Consider the following 25,474-nt stretch of genomic DNA (forward strand, 5'->3'; position numbering starts at 1 on the left):
GTCCAAGATGTTTTGTTTCCTAGTAGGCTTGTTCACAACTTGCTCCAGGTTAAAATTATTAGCAATATCAATTCATTGCTGACAAACACCCCTGTGGTTTGGACCAGGTTTGATAGATTGATCGGGCCAATTGATGTCACCGATATTAAAATCTCCTCCCAACCAAAATATCCCTTCATTTGGATTCTCTATCTTTGCCAAGGAATCATGCAACTCTTGCAGGTACTGTAACTCCTTCTTATCAGGTGGTCTATAGAAGGAGCATATGGTTAATGTTTTACAACCTACCAGTTGCACTTGAGCCCATAAGATTTCACAATTTGCATCGAGGTCCGGTTTATGGGTAAATACAAGATCATTTTTCAGTGCAATCAAAACTCCCCCGTGTGAGTCCTTACGATCTTTCCTGATCACTGTATAGTTACCTGGAAATAACTCTTTACTACCCACATCTGGGTTTAACCAAGTTTCAGACCCTAAGACAATGTCAGGTTTATGGATATCTAAACATGCTGCCAGCTCAGCAACTTTGTTTTTCACACTCTGAAAGTTTATCACCATGACCTTTAATTGCCTTTTGGGTTGAGGCTTTTTACTCTGACGGATGGAAGGTTTCTGTTTCTTCGGAAGCGAGCTCTTGGGAGACGATGTGGCTACAGGTGGACTAAGAGGCACAACATCACCATCAGAAACATTGCTCAAACTTTTTTTTTTTTGACGTTTTAAGAGTCCATTGTGAAAAAAGTGAGGTGGAAAAATTGGGGAGGCCATAATTGCAACAGGTCCAGGAAATGCTGCAATGACCTAACACTTCATAATTGATAGTGTTCATTCCATACAACTTGAGTGGTACCAACCCTCGCATTCATCACATTGAATAGCCTTTTGTTCCCAGGTACATGGTGTATTACAAACAACACATGGAAACTTTGAGCAGGAGTCATCAAAGGGCCCTGGGTTTAACTCACAATCTCCTGCTTGCATGAGCAAGAGAATGGCCAAATACATAATGCCTGATCTGTTCAAATTTTCAACAAGTGGTTTAGTACGTAGGTGTTTGAATTTAAACACTGTTCGGTTTGAGACCAACTCCTTGAATCCAGTTTAGCAGTAAAATACTCCAGTGTGTATGCTTAAAATACAGATTATTTAACCATGATATTGATTTACAACTGTATGCCAGCTCCAGCAGGAGGAAGCTCATGTATGTATAATCTACATTACTACTATATATTTTCACAAGGCTCGTGTGATGTAAACACGTCCATCCAATGATGAAGTATGACGTAATACTGATTTAGTCTTACCCGCGGTCGATCCCACTCCTTGGAATTCGTTGCTAAATTCACTCGCAGATTGAGGCTCAATGAAAACTAAAATTATCGCAATACCCACGATGATCCTTGGTAACATAATGAATGAGAGATGGAGGCACTCGGCCATAGGGGAAGACACTCGGAGAAATATACCTGCGCTACTCCTACTCACAGCACGACCCGTTTAGGCAACTTAGCACGCCATTTTGGAATCCATTACCATTTCGCAATTACACTGTAGCGATGACGTGTGAATCAAGATGGCCGACTCACGCTTGACCAGGACGATTTTCAAGTCCAAATTTCACCGTCTAAAGCAATAAATATTGCAAAACCAATGGTCCCAGTATGATCCAGGATCTTAAAAGCACCATAATGTCACTTTTTGGATGGTTATGTGACGAAAAACCGGACTTTGAGCGGCACAAAGCTCGTAGCGATGTTGAGGTCCGACTGTACCACTTCAAGGGCGCACACCACTATGCACGGGCAAAGATAAAAAGATGACAGTGAAAAGTCAAAAGGCGTGGTGTTAATACCCTACATAGAGGGCCTCCTGGACGTGTTGTTAGAGTTTGCAAAAAGAAGGTTTTTCTATTGCTATGAGTAAAAAATGCAGACCCCTATTTTCATCGAGTTGTGTAGTGTTAAGTCCAGAACCACATATTTCTCATTTACTTACGTGATACAATCACGCATACTTGGACAGGTTTGACATTAGCCACAATGAGTTGTACTATCAGAAAGCCATTATTTACCACAACAATGCTGGTTAACAATATGCAGACTATTGTTCTCATTGGGAATCATTGGGACCTCACACAGTATTGTTACTGTGCATCCATCCACTGTTTGCTTTGTAATGGTGCATCCAACTAAAATTAGAATACCTAGCATTACAACCCATTACAATATCACACAGGTAAATCAGAAACATATGTTTGTGGACTTAACACGGTTTGAAAGTAAGCTCTTCATTTGTAGGTGTATAATATTATACCAACATATCCAGTGCCATGGCGTATAATATTATACTGTATTATTCCAATACAAGCCTACACAGCAGACAATGCTTCACTTGCATTAATTATGTAATATTATAAAAATTTATCCAGTGCCATGATGTATAATATTATACTGCATTGTTGCAATGCAGGCCTACACCAAAGACAATGCTTTACTTGTATTAAGGGTAGTCCTAACTCTGGAATTATGGAAACTTTCTGGCCTTATAACTCTATATTGTTTGTCTAAAGTGTATAAAAGTATTCACATTCAGAATAGCAAAGACTTGATAAATTCATCAGTGAGGTCAAATTTGGGCCAAAACACTCATTTTTTTTGGAGAAAATCATGAAAAAACGGTTTTTTGGCCCAAATTTTTCGGTCAACGTAACAAAAAAGTTCTTGGGCCAATTTTTTTTTATTACAGACTTGACATTTAATATGGAATATTTCTTCACGAAGTGCCAAGACTAATCTAGAAGGGGTTTGCATAAACAGCATGGGCTAAATATTAATTGGATGTGTCGGGAGATGGTGTAAAATAATTGTTTGGTAGAAAATGTGATTTCCGTGAGTTTACATTATGGTGCTCATAATGTAGTGCATTTGCCTAAAATGACGCATTTAAGGTTGAATTTGAGCTTTGTGGGGGACACGATTTCGGACTTTATGCAACACTGTTCTGTTATTATCAAATTTATTGGGGTTTGAGGTGGAATTTACTAAACTTCAGAGCTTAAATGCATTTGCAATGTACCAGTTTTTTTGAAAATGGGAGGAGCTTAAAATATGGCTCTTAAATGTGGTTAGCATTCAGAAAGTTTGAATGTCCCCCACTGGGGTTAAATGTTATAACCTTACGGTACATAACAACTGCGCGGATTCCTGGTTGTCTAATGAACTCCCCTGTTTATTTGTGTACAGTCAGTTTATAAAACCTGGCCCCATGGGGCCATTCAAACTTTTTAAGTGCCAAATTTTTTTCGAAAGCTCATCCCACATTCAAAGCTTGTACATTACAAGTGCATTTCAGTTCTGATCAACACCTATTGGTATTTAGGTTCAGTATGAAACGTCAAGCTTATCTTAACATTTTTGTACATATTTACGAATAATTGGTTTTCATAAAACTAAAATATTGTATTTTCTTTCTATTCTTGAAGAGAACATCAAATTAAAATGAAATAGTGTGGTAAACAAAATGAAATAGTGTGGTTTGTCAAAGAATTTTGGAAATGTCTTTTTGATTGCTAATATTACACCACCGTATTCAACAAAATTTGTGAGAACATGAAATATTCGCATGTAGTCCTCAAGAAAAGGCTATTCTCTTTAACAGTTATTTCTTTTCTGTATTTACAAAACCAAAGAATGATCTGAACTTACCAAATATTACCATCTTTGAACATGAATCATTGGACAATTTTGAACTTCAAAATAATGATGTACTTGATATTCTGAAAGATTTGAATGTTTCCAAAGCATCAGGCCCGTACGGTATATCACCACGTGTTCTAAAGAAATGTGCATATCAAATTGTATCTCCCTTATGCCATATTTTAACGTGTCTCTGAGTGAAGGTAAATTACCTCAGGAATGGCCTGAAGCCAATGTAATACCGGTTTATAAAAAGGCCGACAAACAACAGGTTGGAAATTATAGGCCAGTATCTTTACTTTGTATATGTGGAAAAATCATGGAGAGAGCAATTGTCAATTTGGTTTTTCCTCATATAAAAGAGAGGCTCTATCATATTCAACATGGCTTTATAAAAGGGCGTTCCACTGTCAGTCAGCTGCTTGAAGTTTTTCATGAAGTCAGTGCAGCCTTGGACAACGCTGGGCAGGTACGTCGATATGGTTTTATCTTGATTTTTCCAAAGCTTTCGACAGTGTTTGTCATAAATTACTCTTATACAAACTCTTTTGGTTTTCATTCTGGTCTACTTAATTGGTTTGACGCTTATCTTACCAATCGACGCCAACGTGTTGTTGTTGATGACGTCCAATCTGATTGGCTTCCAGTGGTTTCCGGGGTTCCACAGGGCTCTATCCTTGGGCCCGTCTTTTGGGTTTTATACATAAAACGACCTGCCCAGTGTTTCCCAACATTCTAAGATTGCTTTATTTGCCAACGATGCTAAGTGTTTATTAATGTAAAAAACCTTCAGATTGTGAGCAGCTTCAGTCAGACTTAAATGCTCTAGTCAATTGGAGTAATACCTGGGAGCTTAATTTTCACCCATCCAAATGCCAGGTCATTTCCTTGACAAGATGTAGGAAACCCGTCCTTTATTATTAGAATATGAATGGCACAACTCTCAGTAAAATTGATACCATCAAAGATTTGGGTGTCGACATATCAGCTAAACTTGTCTGGGATACCCATATTAATAGAGTTGTCAAAAAATGCAATCGTACGATGGGCATGATCATAAATGTAGATATTTATATAGCGCTTTATGCCGTAAACAGTCTCAAAGCGCTTTACATTTATTCCGCCGTCATTAGAATATGTCGGAACCACGTTTGCAGCCTACAAGTGGCGCAGGGTCCATCAGTACAACAACTGTGACTACCCCTAACAGCTTCCCATTCCACCTGGGTGGGGTGAGGCAAGCGAGGCAAAGCGCCTTGCCCAAGGGCGCAACACGGTGGTGGGACGGGGAATCGAACTCACGCACGTCGAGCAAGCTCTCAGATTATGAGTCCAAGGCCGTAACCACTGAGCCACCGTGCCCTCACGCGTATAGTAGCGTTCAATGCCCCAGTAAAAGTTACCAGAACTCTTTATACTCAAGATCAGGAGTGATCTTGAGTATGGTAGCTGTCTTTGGAATGGTACATCCAAACACAACATCCAGATGTTGGAAGGTGTTCAAAGACGTGCTACCAAATTCATTTTACATTATCCTGATCAGGATTATAAGGAGAGACTTACCAATTTGGACTTACTTCCCCGTACTCTCAGGAGAGACAAAAGTGATCTCTTGTTATTTTACAGATGTAGGGAGGGTCACTATGATATTAATATCAATAATTATGTTAAATTCAGCCAAGGCAATGGGCAGGACCATCCCACCACAAGATTATTTTCCGATCCATTTAAACTTAAAATTCAACGTTGCAAAACCGAAGCACACATGACTTTTTATTTTAATCGCATTGTGCAGCTTTGGAATCAGCTGCCTTTGTCTACAAGGTCAGCCGGTTCCTTTTCTTCCTTCAAATCCGGGGTGGTTGAATTTTTGAATTCTCATTTTACTCAAAATTGTTGTTCTTTGAATACATGCTCTTGGAGTGCTTACTGCAGATGCTCGAATTGCAGGCTTATATAATTTGGGATGGGGCTGTGTTGTTGTTTGTTGTTTTTTTTCTTATAAATTGTTTTCAAAAATCGAAAGGTGGGGTGGTCCCAGAGGTGATTGCACCTGTTTGTCCCATTCTTTTCGCTGGCATTTTACTCTATTTACTTTGTCTTGATTAGTATGTGCAATATTTATATATATATATCTAATATATTTGTCTTTGTAATTGTATATGAGCCAGTGATGAAGCATAATAAATAAATAAATAAATAAATAGATAAATAAATAAATAAATAAATAAATAAATAAATAAATAAATAAATAAATAAATAAATAAATAAATAAATAAATAAATAAATAAATAATCGATCCAAAAATGTAAGATTACATTTTGACCATTGTTGAATTAATTAATCTTTCAAGTAACACATTCTGCATCCCCTATTTATAGGTTAATAAACGCGTATTACTTGTTGGGAGATAAATTAGACATTAGCTGATGTTGATGCGTCTAATGCACGAGCCCCGAACAACATCAGCGCAAGTGCATTATTTTATTTATTTTGACGAGCAACAAATAATACGCGTTCATTAAGCTATTTCATACACGAGAAGAAAAAAAACATGTGATTTTTGTTGTTTTTATAACAAAATTTTCACTAAAATTATTGGAAAACAAAACCAAATATGAATGCATCAATCCGCCCAAAAATGAATGAAGCCTACGCGACGCGAACGCGTGTGCAATCAATGCATGGTTTGGATTTTTCTAACGATTGGTCTGATTAGTTCGCGCTATATAAGAGTGTATGAATGTATTACCATTAATATTTTGATTGTTTTGAACCATCATACCCAACACTTCCGCACATTAAATAAATTAAATAAGTCGCCTTGTCTGCATCCTCTGCCCATCTTAAAAGATTCCGAAAGAACGCCATTAACTATGACTGGTGATGAACCTTGATTGTAAAAAACGCGAATCCATTTTTGATTGAATTGCCAAAATAAATTTCCATTATAAATATATGTGATACCTAGTCGAAAGCCTTTCAAAATTCACCATGAGAGGCTAGGAATGTTTTTATTCTCTGCCAAACTCATCAGATCGTTTTCGCCAATATATTGTCCCGAGACAAAACCTTTTTGGTGTTCATGTATAATATTAGACAAGCAAGATTTCAATCTGGTTGCAATGCACGACGAGGCGAGGCGAGTTTATAAGATACATTTAGTAGGGAAATAGGCCTTCAGTTCTTCAAATATTGGTGTGGTTTTATCTACATATTTGCATCATTAATTAGCATTTATGCAAATTAGGTCATTAATTATGCAATTATGCACATTAGAGGGAGGCTGGACAAAATAATACATTAGAACATATTAGAAACACTATTACCAAGTTTTAAGGCTCAAATATGCAAAATAAAACTACCCTGAACATTTATGCGGGGAATTTTTGCAAATATTACATATTAATGAGTCTTTTCAGTCAAGTTAACCACATTGATTATTAATTTTTATTAAAACATGATACAAAAACAACATAATTTCATGTATTCTGAAAGCTGTATGTCCGATTTGCTTCAACCAAAGGCATAATGATCAGTATACTTTACCCTAATCCATTAATCTATTGACAACATGCTCAGAGCATTTCCAGAAATATCCTCGTATATTCTGTGTATGTTATAGGACCTTCAAGACTATCACGCCGGGTCGGACCCTTGAAAATTGGTAAGGACCCTTAAAATCTCAAAGGCAAGGGTCCGGATTTCGAGGCCTGGATGTGACCTTTTCAAATCAAAGCTAAACCATGATCTATAAAAAAATAATAATAAATATGATAGAAATAATAGCTCTGCCAGCAGTGAGGGTCTTGCAGCCTAGTGCTACTCACCAAGTCATCTAATCAACTCTCCAGTTTGTTGTTCTGCACTCTGCACATTTATGAGCATCATCACCTTACTCCTGGATAAGCTTCGCATTCTGCGTGTTTCTACTGGGGAACGGTTGGCGGGTAATGCGGTTTTGTTTAGAGTGTTACCGGTTAATGTGCTCAGTGTAAACAGATCGGTTCAGAGTGGTGCGGTGTTGACACCTGGCAACCGTGATCTACCTCATGAGGTAGACCATGTGGTGTAATACCCGGTATTTCTGACAGTGGAAACACAACAGTTAACGGTTGCTGGGTGTTGAACTTGATTTTATGTATCACATCGTGACCTTAAAAGCAGCTTGGGGTCAGGAAAATACTTTCAGTACTTCCGGTACACACCACAACCCTTATTTTAAGCATCAGTAGAAACGTGCTGGTTGTTGCCTGAATCGAATTATGGGTTACCGGGTAATACCGGGTAAAAATACAGAGTGCTCAGTGAAAACACGCAGTTTGTTAGGAGATGAGTACTTGGAGACTTCATATTACTTCAATTACAGATGAAAATATAATTTGATATGAAACCAAAAACATTTATGATTCTACATAAATTTAAGTCGTGTGAAAATGACAAATACATATAAAACCATAATTTTACATAGCTATGATGAAAATAATAAATTGCCATAAATTATGGATATAATTTGAAATGAAACCAAAAGTAAAGGGGGAGTGGGTTCTTGACGGTTACATATAAAAATGTCTTGCCTCAGAAAGAATATTCTCTTGAGTTGGTTAACGGGTCGGGCAATTTTAAATCGATCTGCGATCGCAGTTTAACAAATACTGTTCAAATGAAAGCCATTATTGGGGGCTAATTGTTGTATAACTATGAAAGGCCTTGCACCAATATAAACATTTGTTTCGGTGACCCAAGTTCATGGTCATTTCTGCTCACGCACTTTTTTTACAGATGGCCTGGAATGTCATATTTCGGTTTCAGCGATTGCCCGAAAAAAGGTGGTATGTTTTTGAAACGCGTTTCCGCTTGGAATGTAGATAGTTATTGTTGCTATTACTCTTCGCGATTTTAATTTATGCACTCTTTAGCCGACAATTTTCAATGCATTTTACACACTAGAAATGTCGCTTACATAAATACCGATATTTTTAACAGTATCGTTTTTGTTAACCAAAATACCATCCACATATTTTTCCCAAGAATTTGATGGAACCATAGATACCAAATCGGACTGCAGGTGATGGACAGATTTTAAACTAGATTCAAAAGAACCAGCGTAGGCACTCTCAAAATGTATTTTTTTAAATATATCGCGTTGTGATAAAAAGGACGGCTTTTCCTTGTATTTTATAACAAGGAAAAGCGTGACTTACCCCAAACTTCTCACGTAGTGTTGTCTCGATGTCCGTTGCTGGTTGGTATTATTCTGATTAAACGATTTTCATGATTTAGGCCTACTTAGACTACATTTGACCAACTATTTGCCCACACAATGTTCCAATGTATTCCAAAAATGGCGCTGCATTCAGTGTCACATTAACGACAAGGTTATACTAACATGTGTGAGACTTTCTGACACTATATTCACGGTTTTTCTACTAGCTATTCAAACCTATGACAAATTTGGCTGGTTTGCGATGTTCAATACCATTTTCACCCTGATGTGGCAGTGACGTCGTGTCAGTACTGTACGGATTTTATTAGGCGCAGCCTCACTCGCTAGAGTTCGATCAAAGCGCTGGTATATATACGCACGCGCTTAAAGACGCCGCATAAATGCGCGAGCGAAACAGCTGTTTCAACGCGTTGACGTCACTGCCACATCGGGGTGAAAAATGGTATAGGTAATAGATTATGAAACCTCAAACTGGCCTCTCGATAAAGGTTTTTAATTGAAGCAGGCGTCAGTTTAGCGAACTTTGCCGGTTGAATGCGATGCGAGTGCAAGCGCCGCCCGGACTGTCGTTTCCGCATACCGTATATGGGTTTAGGTTAGGCCTATATCATCACCTCTAGGCCCTATGAGTTAATTTTCGAAAAGAAAGCCTAATCCAGGAGCCTAATCAATCATTTGCAGACCCGGCCTTCTACACGTAGTGGGTACAACATTAGAATGTGTTTAAGAAATAATAAGCGCCGCCTCCATAAAATATCCTATGCCAGCAGCTTTGATGGTAAAATATTATCTTCAACCACGCACCTGTGTGATTGAAGGTCTTTCTTTTATCTATTGACCTCAAAGAAAGGATTGAAATGATCATATTGCCGTCCCTGACCTGTTTCCACACATTGTTAATGAGTCGCTAAGGAACTGTGCCTACTGTTATGCTTCAGTGAATACGTATGACCACTACACAGTTCAATGGCCTTATTGTGATCTGGCGGTTGTTTTAAAAGGACAGTCCCTGAGCACAACATGATGCGTGCATGGGCATATTTCCGGGCCGGAACAATATAGACAAATTGCCTGGCAATGACGTCACATGTAATCCCAGTCTATAGTGTGATCAGAACATTATAGACTGGTGGTCGTTAATAGTACGATCAGTGCGAAAAAAGTCCAATGCCATTTTTAATGTATTTTCTAAAATTAAAAGAACCCTTTTTTAGCGGGAATTTTTGTAAGTTACAAAGCTGAAGTTGTGAAAGGGTTGAAAGACTACAATATTACGACATTAACAAGAATATGTTTGTTTGGTCTTTATTCCTATAGCCACATCCCTGCCGGAGCCATCAGTAAATACTATTCTGCTTATTGTTTTGTTAACTAATTACGTTTTTCCATGTTCAAAATTATATTTAAACGGTTATTCACCTAGCTCAAACCAACGAGTTGTTGATCTTATTAAGACTCTGCTCCCTTCATTTTACCTTTACGCAGATCGGTCTGCTTCATTTTAATTGTTTCCGAGGCGACCTTTGTCTCAGATTCAAGTTATCTCTCCAATCTTTCCAAATCATTGTTTTTGGAAGCTGGATAAGAAATTAGCACGAAGTTTTAGCATAAATTTCTAATAAAATCATTTCCAAAAACAGTTGGTCATTGATTATAAACTGAATATCTCTAGGATGAATTGTGTTTAAATTTGACAAAAGGTATGACGGTGCCACATACCTTTCTACCACTTCTTTTAGTTTTCGTCACAAAATTAACATATTCTGTATCCTTTACGAGAGAGTAGGTCTATTCGACTTCCTGGTAGTAGTTTTTGCCACATTCAATGTCATCGAAATCTACAATCCAGGAAAAAAAGGTTGGCACACTTTGCCTGTCTTTTGGTATATCTCTTCCCCCGCTCCCCCAATTCAATGTTGGACCAAGCCATGTTGTCAACAGGTCCGTGAGACCCTCCAACATTGAAGGATGGGAGTGGAGTTTCACTAGCCTCTCCAATTTTGATAGGGCACGCATTTCCATTGTTTAGTGCAAGTGTGCCAACTATTTTTTTCCTGGATTGTAGATGCATATCAACTAATGAATGGTCTGTACGATATCCTGGTTTGATTTAGATAATTTGGAGTTTAATTCTGACGATATTAATAAGAAGTCAAGACGGGCTTGTTTTAACGTATCATGTTGCCGACATGTATATTTACGTAGATCTTGATTATTTATACGCCAAACATCCGCCAAGTTCAATGAATTGCAAAGTTCTACAACTCACCTTTTTTTTTGGCATTTGGATTATCTATTCTAACATAATTTAAGTATCAAGAACCTCATTCATTACCAAATTCTAATCACCGAAAATAGCTATATATATATATTCCCCAACCATCCCCATACCTCGTTATATTCTATGGTGTCAAATATAGCTTCAAAACGTTTCATATACGCTCTTAACTTAATTAATAGCCACACAGGGTGCCATCACTACACTAATGTACTCAATATTAGCAATTTGGAAGGTCGACCTGTCGTGTTATTTAAACATGCCAAAAGGCTTAAGATACACAACAGTGAACTGAAGTCAATGTTATTAGTTAAACTTCAACACAACTTGTGTATTTCTTGCAAGCTAAATAAGCAAGTAGTATTGAAGTTAAATTTCAATTACTTTCATTTTATTACCATTACATATGAATGTGCAATTCTATTAATTAACTAAAGACCTTTCAATTCACTAAGTGATGTATAGTGATCTGTTTGAAGCAAACTATTGATTTACAGTTGACCTTATCTGACTATTAGAATAATAATTCGAGTTACATTTTAGAACTTCATATAAACTAGTATTGTTTCCTTGTTTACCTCTAATGTCTAGAGGAACTATTTGAGATGTATATATCATCCAAATTGGAACATTTTAACATTTTAATGTCTGTGTATTTGACCTGTTCCATGCATCTGGAAGTGGGTAATTTTGGAGTGGAGCATATTCAGAAGTTGATCACCATGATATAAGGAAGCCAAATGCCAAATTGATGCTTTTGTCCACTCTGTCCCCGTCTTGATTAAATCGAAATTTATCCTCACGGACCTCTTTTTTACACGTATTACAGTAACCCCTGCACATTGAAAAAAGAAAACAATCGACACTTTTTAGTATTTTGTGAGATATAAATGCATTTACAAGATTAGCCGAACAAATGTGATGTGCCTTGTGAATGACAATGTCAATTATGCGCTTGTGAATATTTTGAAATCTATAATTTTTTAAACTGTTGCTAGCAAAAAAAATAACGCTTGTTTATTGCACAGGCTAGGAAAGCCTGATTACCTTTCCAGAGGAAGGCGATGGCATGTTTATCAAAGAAATCTTTGTACAATCCGATGTACAAAGGATTATAAATTGATATTTTTCACATTTTGATATATAACAGTCCTCGAAGTAAATTTTATAAATCTAATGATATATTCTTAAAGTGTTTGTAGCTGGGAGGAAAAGCCGACAATCAATTGAAAATTTTGATCTTTCATATTTAAGATATGGATTTTTTTTCCCAAAAAGACCTATTTTTTGTGTGTGTTTTGGGGAAAAAATCCATATCTTCAATACGAAAGGTCAAAATGTTTAATTGATCGTCGGCTTTTCATCCCACCTACATACACTATAAGTATAAGTTATCAAATTTATAAAGTTTACTTCGAGTACTGTTAAATATCAAAAATATCAATTTTTAATCATTTGCCATAAAATGTGTATTACATTATGAATTTCAAAAAATCAAAATTATTTGATATCAGAAGGACATTCTTCGTATTCAGAATGCAATTCGATATGTCTAATGTGCTCTAATGTTCCACAATAAATACTGTCCAAACGTTTATACCCCATCCCTTAATAATGTTGTATTATCATCGATACATTAATACAGATGGTTTTAATGGAAATCTGTATTAGGAACATATGGGGTTTGTCAAAGACTTATAAACTCGGCATTTGATTTGTATTTTGCATACCCTGAGGAAAATACAAAGATTTGCACAAGGGGCACGTTCGCCCCTTTGAGGATGGGGCATGTTCGCCCTGTATTTTCCCCGGGCGGACTTACCTCAAACTGGTGGGCGGACCTGACCCATCAGCGTATACCATTTAACAAGGTAAAACTACTGAAAAGCATGTTTTTTAAAAGTTATGTGGTATCAGTATTACTCATACCACCGTTTATATCCTAATCCATAATCCCCCCCCCCGAAGTTGTATACAAATACGCTTAACCTCACTTTGGACCTCTTAAGCTTTATCCTGAACCCGACCCCTGCAATAAATTTAGTAACTCCACAGAAGAGAATGAATGCTCTGTATACTCTTGCTAAATGTTTGTATTGAATATGTTATTGTTATGTTTTTATTTACCGTCGTTTTATCTTTTCTGTTTCTGTTTCTGTTTCCGGTTTCGGTTTCGGATCTCATTGTTATTTTGAAGTGTTAGCATGGTACGTGTGAACAATCCTTTTAATCTAGTCTTTTGTTGACTACAGAAAAGTTGAACAAAGTTGAATGTTAATTTCTGACATGAAAAAACGTGAGATGAGAGGGTTGATGCTAATCTAGATCTAGACAAAAGAAGTGTCTAAATTTTACGGTCGTAAATTCGCGATAAATTGTACGGCTTCAATTGACTTGCGTTGGGTGTATAGGTACTCCAGCCTAGGCGGGAGTAGCTCGTGAAAATAGCCCAGCGTAGAAATATACATTAACATGATTAATATTAATTAATCAATAGTAATCAGTGCTACCAAGAATGACGTATACTTGTTCGTGTAAAATCGGTCATATTATGATTATGTAGAGATTAAGGTTACACGAAGAAACGTATAAAAACGTATAAAAGACGTATAAAGTTGTTCTCTAAAACCGCGTTTTCCCAGCAATCAAATATCGCAGTGAGTCAAATGTTGGTGCATGGATGTATCTTAACATTATTTTTGTGTGTTTATACAAATTTTTAGAATCCGTTTGAAAATCCTTCGTTTAAATCATTTTTACGCACCATGTTCACAAGATCAAAAACACGTTCCATGCAGTTTTTTTCAAATATTCGCTCCGTATAAAACCACGCCGAGTGATTGTTTTCTCCTTTTTTGTATTGTACTAAAAATCGACCAAAGAAATAATGTTGCTATGGGGAAGAACCAAAAACAGTACCGATTAAATTTTATGAGCCCGTTTTTGGGAACAATTTTCGAGAATCTTGTACCACAAAACACTGTTATGTTACATTATCGATATCTGGATTGTTGAACGGAAATTTTGATTTCTAACTGCCTACATTATTTCTCAAAAGTATGTCGATTCCTTTACCATTTGAATTTCACTCCAAATTTAAGGTACTTTTGCAAAAATCGAGGTTTTTCGCCATCGATACCTCCGACATTTACAGCGGTGATGAGATTGTTTATCATAAGAGCCTGGTATGCACTATTCCATGCATAATAGTCAGTTTGAGATCAATCGATTTCACAGATCACTCAGTAGCTCAATCGTCTAGCGCGCTGGACTCACGTTCGACTGTATAATACAATAGTTTTGAGCTGGAAAATTTTGGTACGTGTTCGAGTCCCTATGTGGTCCATTCCATCTATTTTATTTTATTTTATTTTTCTCTCACTTTCTTTTTCTTTCTGACTGCAGCGATTGATTGTTTTTGCCCGTTTTTTTTCCATTATATAATTCAGGAATCTTTAGGGTATACTAGTCTGCGCGGCCTATGAATATATTTTTACAAATTAGATTGACAAAATATTGGTTGTTGGTTTTGTTACTGTTGTTGTAGTTATTGTTGTAGGCCTATATATTGCATAATCAGGGTATAAATAGGCATACTAGGCCTATTATAGCCTATATAAGCATTGATTTAATTCACGACAGATATCATCCAGGATAATTTTAAAAATTGAAAATTTAGAAAATCCAAAGGAAAATTGCCGAAAACGGCTGCCCACAATACCCCCACCCCCATCAGCCCATATGGTCCTATCATGGTCGCCCCTCCCTATCCCTGCAACATATAGGATGACTCACGAGCCGCGGTTTGTCCGTGGCCCTAGTTCAGATTGATACACGCGTGAGTTCACTCTTTTCTCCATGGCTGTTTCCATTATTAACTTACGCCCCTCTGGAATCAAGCCTTGAAAATTAATTGTATTTAACCTTAAACGGGGAATTATTTTCGTCCCAAATACACCTTAAAACTTGGTAATATGCAACACCAGAGAAGTGCGTTGAAGTGAAACTAATAAGATTTCTTTCATTGGAATTGGTAATCTGATAATTGCTTCAGGCAAAATTGCCAGACTCAAATCTATTTTAAATGTATATTATTTGAGAGAGTGGGGATGATGAGACGAGGAGATGATCTGGTGGAGGAGAGGAGAAGAGGAGAGGAGAGGAGAGGAGAGGAGAGGAGAGGAGAGGAGAGGAGAGGAGAGGAGAGGAGGGAGAGGAGAGGAGGGAGAGAGGAGAGGAGAGGAGGGAGGAGAGGGAGAGGAGGGAGAGGAGAGGAGGAGGAGAGAGAGAGGAGAGAGGGAGAGGAGGGAGGAGAGGAGGAGGAGAGGAGGAGAGAGAGGAGAGGAGGGAGAGGAGGAGTGGAGTGGAGTGGGGAGTGGAGTGGAGTGGAGTGGAGTGGAGTGGAGTGGAGAGTAGAGGAGAGGAGAGGAGAGGAGATCGAGAGAACAGTCGAGAGGGGGCGAGCAGAGCAGGGAGGAGTTTGTTCCGTTTATTTTAATTTTTCCACATTGATCATAGGCATACTGCTAAAACAGTGAGAGGGGGAGAAGGGTAAAGGAAATACAACATCCAATATAATTCAGATATCCACATAATTCAAATAATTCAAAAGATGGCACAGGTGAGAGTTGGGGAGGGGGAGAGACAGACAGACTAGAAAGAGAAGAAAGTGAGAGGAGAAGAGGCAGGGATCCTTATTTTAAATGTCACAGTAATATAGACCATAATGACACCAAATTTGCGTTCGGACCTGATGTAGGCCTATCCTGCCTAGTTAAATGACTGACATGAGTAAGATTACCCACTTGAGACGCCAGTGTTGCATATAATTAACTTATCCAACCTTTATTGACAGACATAAGTGTGATTGACAGCACCTATTACTACCTCTTCAAATGAGAAGCATGATGCCCCAAACGTAACAATGAAGTCAACTTACACACCATCCCACTTAATCCCTTGCGTTTTCGTTTCTGAACAATAGAGCTCCCGAAACAGAAAAGATAAAACGACAGTTAGGGTGAACTCACCCCACCATATGGGCGAACCTGCCCCAACATGGGACAAGTTCGCCACTTTGCAAACAATTTTTGTTTGCTCTATCCTGTTGCTATTGTAAGACCTATAGTTCTGAGATTGTAGTCATATATAGCCAAGACATGGCTTTCACATGAGCTAATCGGGTCATCCCTAACCTTAAAATTGACATCGCTAGGCTGGTCGGAAAAAAATAGGGCGAACACTCCCGGATAGGGCCTACTATACACAATCATATTTTCTTGGCCGCTGAACTATTTTTCCCACTGATGTAGGCCTATGCATTTTTAAGTTAGAGATACTTCATAACGTGTTCCATGTTGAAATGTGATAAATCTGCTTAAGACGATTTATTTGTATTATGACTTTTTTAATATACCTATTTATATAAATTATATATCTCATACCTAATCAAGAATATAAGAAAATAATGTAACGGCCGTAGATATACGCACTTATGTATAGTGAGACCCGTATATGACCTTTGACCCCGGTTGACCTCTGCCTGAAGACCTTTGACCTCGGATGACATTAATCAATTAACGACTCTTTCATGAGTAACGTCGTTTTGCATGCCGTCTATTGATAGGAATTTGCAAGTTATGTTGACAAATCTAGCAAATCTAGCGAATGTAGTATCATACGCAACACGACCAACATATACGTGTGTCCGCCATTGCCCATGTTATTTTAAACAATAATTGGTTAAATTTTGCGGCACAATGTTTGCAAACAAAGTTTTATGGTAATCGACACTATAGGCGTATGATATAAACGTCAAAAGTTAAATTTAAAGAAAAAATATATTGGCACGTCAAATGGTCATGTCTGTTATGCTAATGCCTTCTAATGTCCTGTTTTGGATCATAATATTGTAAAGTAAATTAATATTCTTTTATTATGATATCAGGTTTTTGCAGCTGTAGACTGCTACTTTAACTAGTATCACGATGCGCTTGCATCAAAATGGAATTCACACACAAAAATAGTACAAACCTTTTACAGCGTTTTGATTAGTAATGAGAAATCCATAACTTTAAAATAACTATTTTTTCCGTAACTATCTCACTTGCTTTAAGCTTTAGCTTGTGACCTGGATCTTATACCTCTCTGTTTAAACTTGTAAAACCATTTTGTATAAAAGGAAATGTATGGTTTTTTTTTTGCCAAATATGGCTTATTCTATAAGAAATATGTTTCTGTCATCACTAATCGTAGCATAGGACGGTACTACTTACCTCTTGTTCAGTCGTTCTGACTCCTCGCTACCAGAGTTAACAGGTACACGTCTTTAAGGAAAGAAAAATTAAAACAATATCAATGCAAGATCATTAATGATGTCACATATGCATACCCCCATCTCACACCCCGGTCCCACATGTGAAGAGAAGGGGTAGGGAAATGACAAACAAAATTAATTTCCGTAATGTTAACCTAAGCCTTTTTAGAACGTTTTAACCAAAAATCGCCCACCCCCGGCTTGTCAAAAAACCTCAAGTGTTCCCTTTATCCAATCAGAATTTGTTTTTTTATATCAAACGAAAGCTGACACTTCCCCCTAAAAACGTTTTCAGTCACTAGGTCAACAGATAAGAGTGCACACCAGTAAATACAAGTCTCCTACACCCTGGGAGAAAAAAATCAGTGTTTCAAACGAGGAAACGTGCAATACGACTGAATTAAATCCATTAGAAAAGGCTTAAAACCCAACTATTAGGCTTTGATTCATATTTAATCCTCATTTAGGCCTGGGAAATAGATTGTCTGTGACAAATGAGCAGGATCTGACTTTTTATTACAATTTGGCTAAACTTTCAAAATGTGTTACATTTCAGAAACACCAAGCTATTTGTAAGGTGGCGTACGCTGTATGGGCTATAGGGTGATCTAGTCGGCATTTTTCTGAAAAAAATGCTGGACTCCGTATATAATTTCTACAATAGATGACTTCATCTGACCTTTGACTTGCAGAAAGGGTAAGTTTTGAAGAACTGAGTCGCTCTGGAGTCAAGAAAATGACGTTTTCCTGGACCCTGTTTGTACAGAAAGTCAATGGGAGCTATTTACTGGTGTGCACCCATGACGCAATTCATTGTTATAGCAAGGCGAATGTAGAAAATCTGTTGAAAATTACCTATCCAAGCACATTTTTTGACCAAAATGTAGGTTTTAAAAGTCAAAACCTCAAGTTTTCCTTACAAAATGTTTCAAATTTTATGTCATTAAATGAAAAGACACACTTATATTGTCCATATACTAGAGTCACTAGAATGAGCAATGGTCAATTCTCTTTGAATTGCAAATCTTGTACAAAAAGTTACTATTTTCGCCTGTTTTGTCATACAGTTGTAAATTCAATGAACTATGACTTTTAAAAAGGAGCGCTTACAAATTGATATGTTTGAGAGTTATGAATGATTATGTGCTTTTAATGAATTAAAACCATAATGTGTGATTTGCTCTACATCAGCGACGACCTCAATTTTTTTTCTACTTTTTGCATGGTGTATTAAAATACCATGTGAAAGACTAAGCCTGAAGTGCTTTAATTACAGTAAATTTAAGTTTTTATATTAAAACCGGAGATTTCCGGTTTTATTCAGAGTTCACTGATCGAGTGGTGGTTAAACACATCGCGTAGGCCTACATGTGTATTGTTGAATCAGTGACGTATATCACTTATTAAGAAGTATAACAACTGTCATGTCGAGAAACGCCATGGGTCATTATATGTGTTATTTGTTTACAAAGTTTTCTTTTTATCTGGTAAGATTTGATTTGATTTGAGTTTATTTATGGTTTGAGCAAATTGGTGAAAAATAGGTATTTTGCACTTTTTTTCAATAATAATAATAATTATAATAACATTAAAATCCACTGAAAGGGGAAGTGGGAAAGGGGAAGTTATAAACCGGACTATAAGGCGAAATAAGCCTTAGTCGGGATGTCCCTCGGCTCATTATGTGCCTTAAAGGTCGGAACAAAATGGCCATGCGTGGCTGTGGACTCAACCTACCATGGCGATTTCTGCCATGAAGATATCGGGGGGATGACACTGTGCGTCGGTCTAACAGAAAATCAATTTAAAACTAGATACAGGAATCACACAAACTCATTCAGAAACGTCAAATATAGATCCATTAAATTAGAGTTCTGGAACAAACCGTTTTTATTTTCTGGGAGACCACGAAGGCTGAGTGGTAAGACGGGTCGCTAATCCAGCCGATATAGGTATACTGCCATGGCATTTAAAAAGCCGTACTAGGCCTATATGCATGGTGGAACAATAAGTAAAGCAAAGCCTCGCCTATATCGGCTGGATTAGCGACCCGTCATACCACTCAGCCTTCGTGGTCTAGTGGTTAGGACGTGTCCATAGTACGCATGAGGTCCCCGGTTCGAGTCCGGGCGAAGGTTTTTGCTTTACGTTCATCGTGGGTTTTTCTCTATTCTTGTTCAGTGTCTTTATATTTATTTCATAGAGAAGCGCATCGTTCCGATCCCCAATATGAGTACTGCCAGGGTTTTTCCACTTTCCCGTTCAGTGTCTTTATAATTATTTCAGTGGATTGCATCACTTGGTGATCACTCAGCAGTATACCATGGCATTTAAAAAGCCGTACTAGGCCTATATGCATGGTGGAACAATAAGTAAAGCAAAGCCTCGCCTATATCGGCTGGACGAAGGTTTTTGCTTTACGTTCTTCGTGGGTTTTTCTCTATTCTATATATATAAATATATATATATATATAAAGTACACAAAAAGGAATCAGCAAACAGCGCATATTATAAAGGGTAGCTGGATCACGGATGTGATGCAAACCAATGAAAGAAAATAAACAGTTGAACAACAGAAATTGGTAAACAGCTCTGACCAAATATATATCTACCAAAAAAACGTTGACAACGTAAAGAAAGCAGCAAGTTTAAAAAGCCCCCACCTCGGCTCACTTTTTGAAACTTGGTCCCATTTTGAATATCAACAGCAAATCGAATTCAATCATTGGTTATGAACTTAATAATTATTATAAAACAAAACATATATAGGATATTGGCCAAGAACAACATAATAACCTTTCTGATCGTTCCAGAATGCTAACAACTTTTAAGCAATATATCGCATCGGCACATTAAAGATTCATAACACTTCTGGAAATGTTTTAAGTTGATAATTATGACAAAGTTTAAATCAGTATCTTTTACAAATGGGACCAAGTTTCAAAAAGTGAGCCGAGGTGGGGCTTTTTAAACTTGCTGCTTTTTTACGTTGTCAACGTTTTTTGGTAGATTTTCTTTTTATGAATGAAGCCGAGTAGCTCCAAGCTTGAAAATTCATCCGGTTACGAAGTACTCCATAAGACGAATAAAGCGAAAAATAGAAGTTTGAATAATATTATCCTTGATTTATGACAATAAAAAATACGAGTATATGAAGCTATACCTATAACTAAAATGTACGTGGTTCTTTGTAGCACTGGGGCAATCTAGTTGGATATCCAAATTTCGCCGTTTGTGGTTCTTTGTAGCCCTGCAGGCAATCTAGTTGGATATCTCTATTGAGCGGCGGTTGTTGGCGGTCTTTCGCGGTTCGTGGTATTCCTTTATTCTTCAAGCCCTGTCCTCTATCGGGGCTAATTTATTGTTTAAGCATGTTGGATATCCATATTTCGCGATGTGTGGTTCTTTGTAGCCCTGCGAAGCAATATAGTTGGATATCTCTATTGAGGTGGTTGTTGGAGGTCTTTCGCGGTTCGTGGTTATAATTTTCCTTATCCTTCAAGCCTTGCCCTCTATCGAGGGCTAATTTATAGTTAAAACTTGTTGGACATCCATATTTCGCGGTGTGTGGTTCTTTATAGCCCTGCGGGCAATCTAGTTGGATATTTCTATTGAGCGGCAGTTGTTGGCAGTTTTTCGCGGTTTGTGGTTTTAATTTGTAGGATATCCATATTTCAAGATTTGTGGTTCCTGAGTCCTGCGGGGCAATCTAGCTAGATATCCACATTTCGCGGTTTGTGGTTCTTTGTAGCCCTGCGGGGCAATCTAGTTGGATATCCCTATTGAGCGGCGGTTGTCGGTGGTCTTTTGAGATTTAATTTTCCTTTAATTTCGGGCCGCCCCTCCTCTACATCCCGAGGATGCTTTTCAATAATTTAAATTATACGGTGTCAACAATTACTATTACTTGGTATGATAACTTTTCTTACCATGTTGACTTATATTGTTTGTTAAGGCAACTTTCGCAGTTCGTGGTTATAATTTCCCTAATCCTTCAAGCTTTGCCCTCTATCGAGGGCTAATTTATAGTTAAAACTTGTTGGACATCCATATTTCGCGGTTGATGGTTCTTTATAGCCCTGCGGGCAATCTAGTTGGATATCCAAATTTCGCGGTTTGTGGTTCTTTGTAGACCTGCGGGGCAATATAGTTGAATATTTCTATTAAGCGGCAGTTGTTGGCGGTTTTTCGCGGTTTGTGGTTTTAATTTGCAGGATATCCATATTTCAAGATTTGTGGTTCCTGAGTCCTGCGGGGCAATCTAGCTGGATATCCAAATTTCGCGGTTTGTGGTTCTTTGTAGCCCTGCGGGGCAATCTAGTTGGATATCCCTATTGAGCGGCGGTTGTCGGCGGTCTTTTGAGATTTAATTTTCCCTTTAATTTCGGGCCGCCCTCCTCTCCATCCCGAGGATGCTTTTCAATAATTTAAATTATACGGTGTCAAAAATTATTATTCCTTGGTAAGATAATTTATCTTACCATGTTGACTTATATTGTTTGTTAAGTCAACTGGACGTGACAAAATATCCTGCTATGTAGACATTAATTTGTTGCTAAATTGACTTGGCATAATAATTTATTTCGCGAAGACGACATCCATTTTTGGTATGTCGACTTAGCATGATAATTTATCTTGCCATCTTGACTTGTTTGTTCATTTGTCTTGGCGAGATATTTTATATCGTCATGTTGACATAATGCTGATAATAAGTCGACATGGCAAGATAATTATCTTGTCAAGTTGTGTCACATAGACGTTTCCGTACTATGCTTGATAAATGTTATTTGGATATTTTTTCCTGCTGGCCTTCCATACTAGCGGAACAATTTTCCACACCTACAGAGTGTTTGTAATCAACCTACCGGGACGATATGACAATTGTCATGTTCTACGATAGCTGAAGATGACAGAGAGTCAGGTCTCTTAATCGATTCAACAACCATTCATACATATCACAATCATCATTGTCCTATTATCATGCGAATTTGCCCGTGGTAGGACAAAATATATTTAAATGAGAATAACAATGAGTAACGTCTTATTGCCTGATCTGGTTTCTTGTGTTATTCAGATTTCTTTTGATCCTTGATGGTGTTGTATCACATTATGCTGTGTTTTTAAATAGGCCCATAACACAATAAACAATTTCCATGAGAATCAAACAACTTGCTTTAATAAAAAAAAAATAATATCACAATAGCACTGGATGTTTAAAATTATGTTATCCTTGATTAATGACAATTAATTAGTTAATAAAACATTGGAAAAAAAAAATGAGTTGGTCACCGGGTTTCGAACTCGGGATAGCGTATCTGGAGTCAAGCGCACTAACCATTAGGCCACGGACCTCTGCTGTAAATTACTCTGTCGAAATACAGCATTTATTATATAAATGGATGCGTCGTCCGATAAGAACAAAAGAATTGTGAAAAACTTGATTTTTTGGCGAATGGGGCTCAGAATTTGTATGTAGGGTATCCAGGAAACTGCTAGGGTATATTTGGAAGTGAATCTGAAAAAGTAGTGTGAAGGTGATAACCAGGTAGACCTGTAGCAGTGTCCAAAAATTCTGGATCAGTATGATTTGCAACTAATTTTCTCTATGAAATACCGCGTGAAATGGAAGCAAAAATATTTGTTTATTACGAACAATGATTGACTGTAGGATTGGTGGCCCTTTTGGAATTAACGAGTTGTCACGATATTACACCTGGGACTGTAAATAACATTTAGCATGGTTTTAGATACATTTTGTACCCAGCGAAAAATAACATCGAACAATAGAAGTCAAGTGTTTTAATGTTACGTGTAAATATACCGTCGTTTTATCTTTTCAGTTTCTGTTTCCGTATCCGTAATAGTTTTTGTAAGTCATTGTTATTCTGAAGTGGTAGTCTCCCAGGTATGACCAATCTTTTATTCTAGCCTTTTGTTAGTTACTGAAAATTTGAAGCTCGTGAATTTCAGTTTTCGTTTTGGTAAGTTATATTGATTTTTTACATAAAACCTTGAGATGTGCGGTTGGGTGCCAATCTAGACAAAAGAAGAGTCTAAATTTTACGGTCCTAAATTCGCGCTAAATTGTACGGCTTCAATTGACTTGTGTTTGGTGTATATGTACTTACGCCTTGACGTAAGTGGCTCTTAAAAAGTCTTGCATTGAAATATATACTAACCATGTTGCCAAGTTATAAGCAAAAGTCTTTCATATTGGCGATGAAACGAGCGTCTAAAATCTCCCAATGAGGCGCGTACAAGTGGTGATTTGGTAATCATGTTTTATATTGAAATGCAATACAAAAGAATTTGCATTGGAGCAAAGATAATGTATTCTATTCATGGCAAGCTAATCTGATAATTGGTTGGGCCTATATGCAAGACTCGGGTTTATTTTAAATGTTTATTTTTGCAGAGCTTATTTTCAGTCATGGATCATACTGATAAATTTCGCGAGGGGGAGGGAGGGAGGAGATACTTAAGTTGAGACTGAACAAGCGAGAGTGGGAGGGGGTGAGGAAGAAAGAGAGGAGAGGGAGAGACGGAAAGACTAGAAAGAAGAACTCGAGAGGAGAGAGTAGGGACCGGGGGACGGGGAGGGAGTGGGGAGACTGATCATATGGGGGGGGGCAGCAGGAGGAAGCAAAATAGGGAGATAGACATTGATACGAGTGAAGGGCGACACTGTGGCCCTGCACAAGTGCAATGGGGCGCGACAGGCTCATAAGCGGACCTTTTGTGATTGAAGGGCTTATTTTCAACGTTTTTACAGAAAAAAGTGGACCTTTTCATTCGGATTTGCATTTTGTCATAATAATGTGAATCAACTTATCACTGTCAAACACGAGAGGGCGCTAGACCATTAAAACAGCGGGCGGACACCGGTGTTCAATACTATTTTATCACCAGCCTTTATGGGCTTTATTGACACAGGCAATTACCTCTATTGAAATAAGCTGATTGGTACTTCAGAGTTAACAATGAAGTCAGATTACAGTAAACTTACTGAATCCCTTGCGTTTTCGTATCTGAACAATAGAGTTACGGAAACTGAAAAGATAAAAAGACCCATAGTCTCGCGGGAGCATCTGTTATTAGTCTTCTTTATCAGTCTTTTTTTTTTAAAACTTGCTGGTCACGGCTACCGCGTGACTCTAATATACGTAAACGGCTAGGTCGCATTAACAATAAAAGACCACAATAAACATGCTCAAATTACATACCTGTCCTTGTCCTCACCAGAACATTTGGTCGTAGATATGAATGCCATGAGCACAATTAACACAACAAGGATAGTTGATTTCATCATGTTGCTAGTAGTATGGTTACGAGTACAATGAGAAGTATGTTCACATTAAACGCATATTTATAGGTTTTTGGTTGGATACATTAACCATGATGAACGTGCAAAATGATGTAATTGAATTTGATGAATTGCAAAATGATGTAATTGAATTTTTGCGGTGATGTATTCAAACACGTTTTGGCGGTTTGGTACAATTGGTGATCCTACTTCTTATACGCTACTTTTCATACCCACTTGACCCGCCTTATTGTTGTTATTATACATCTTGTTTAAATATTTTAATGTAAATGAAATCTATCGAATTGAAATGGCTAAATCAGTGTAATTAGTGAAAAATTCATGTTTTAGAAAATATTCTCTATAAACCTAGCTCGTTCTTTCTCATTCGCCGCCATAATCTCCAGTCGTTTTAGGATAAGCTACCTTTTCGTAAGAAAGTAAATCTGTCTGTCGCATTAATATCTACACATGGTGACATTATAAAATTTAATATTGTCATTGCATGAAGTATTTAGCCTTTTACTGCTAGAAACATTTGGGATTCAATGTACTGCCCTAGTTGCTGTAAGCAAGTTCATCAAAGTTAGCAGATCAAGGCATGTGGTTATTGGTTTTTTTTCTCCTGGTAATTGGTCAATACATGGTAAAG

At 37.5% G+C, this 25,474-nt stretch overlaps 1 long non-coding RNA gene across 1 annotated transcript; it reads right to left on the bottom strand.

The window, feature by feature from the left end:
- Window positions 1-12,010: 12,010 nt before the first annotated feature.
- On the bottom strand, window positions 12,011-24,849 carry LOC140170409 (uncharacterized). Its single transcript, XR_011861542.1, has 3 exons — window positions 24,743-24,849; window positions 17,479-17,529; window positions 12,011-12,038 (listed from the first exon to the last, which is right to left on the bottom strand). It is a non-coding gene; the product is annotated as an uncharacterized lncRNA (long non-coding RNA).
- Window positions 24,850-25,474: the final 625 nt, after the last annotated feature.

Source organism: Amphiura filiformis, chromosome 14 (assembly GCF_039555335.1).
Source record: "Amphiura filiformis chromosome 14, Afil_fr2py, whole genome shotgun sequence".
NCBI lineage: Eukaryota > Metazoa > Echinodermata > Ophiuroidea > Amphilepidida > Amphiuridae > Amphiura > Amphiura filiformis.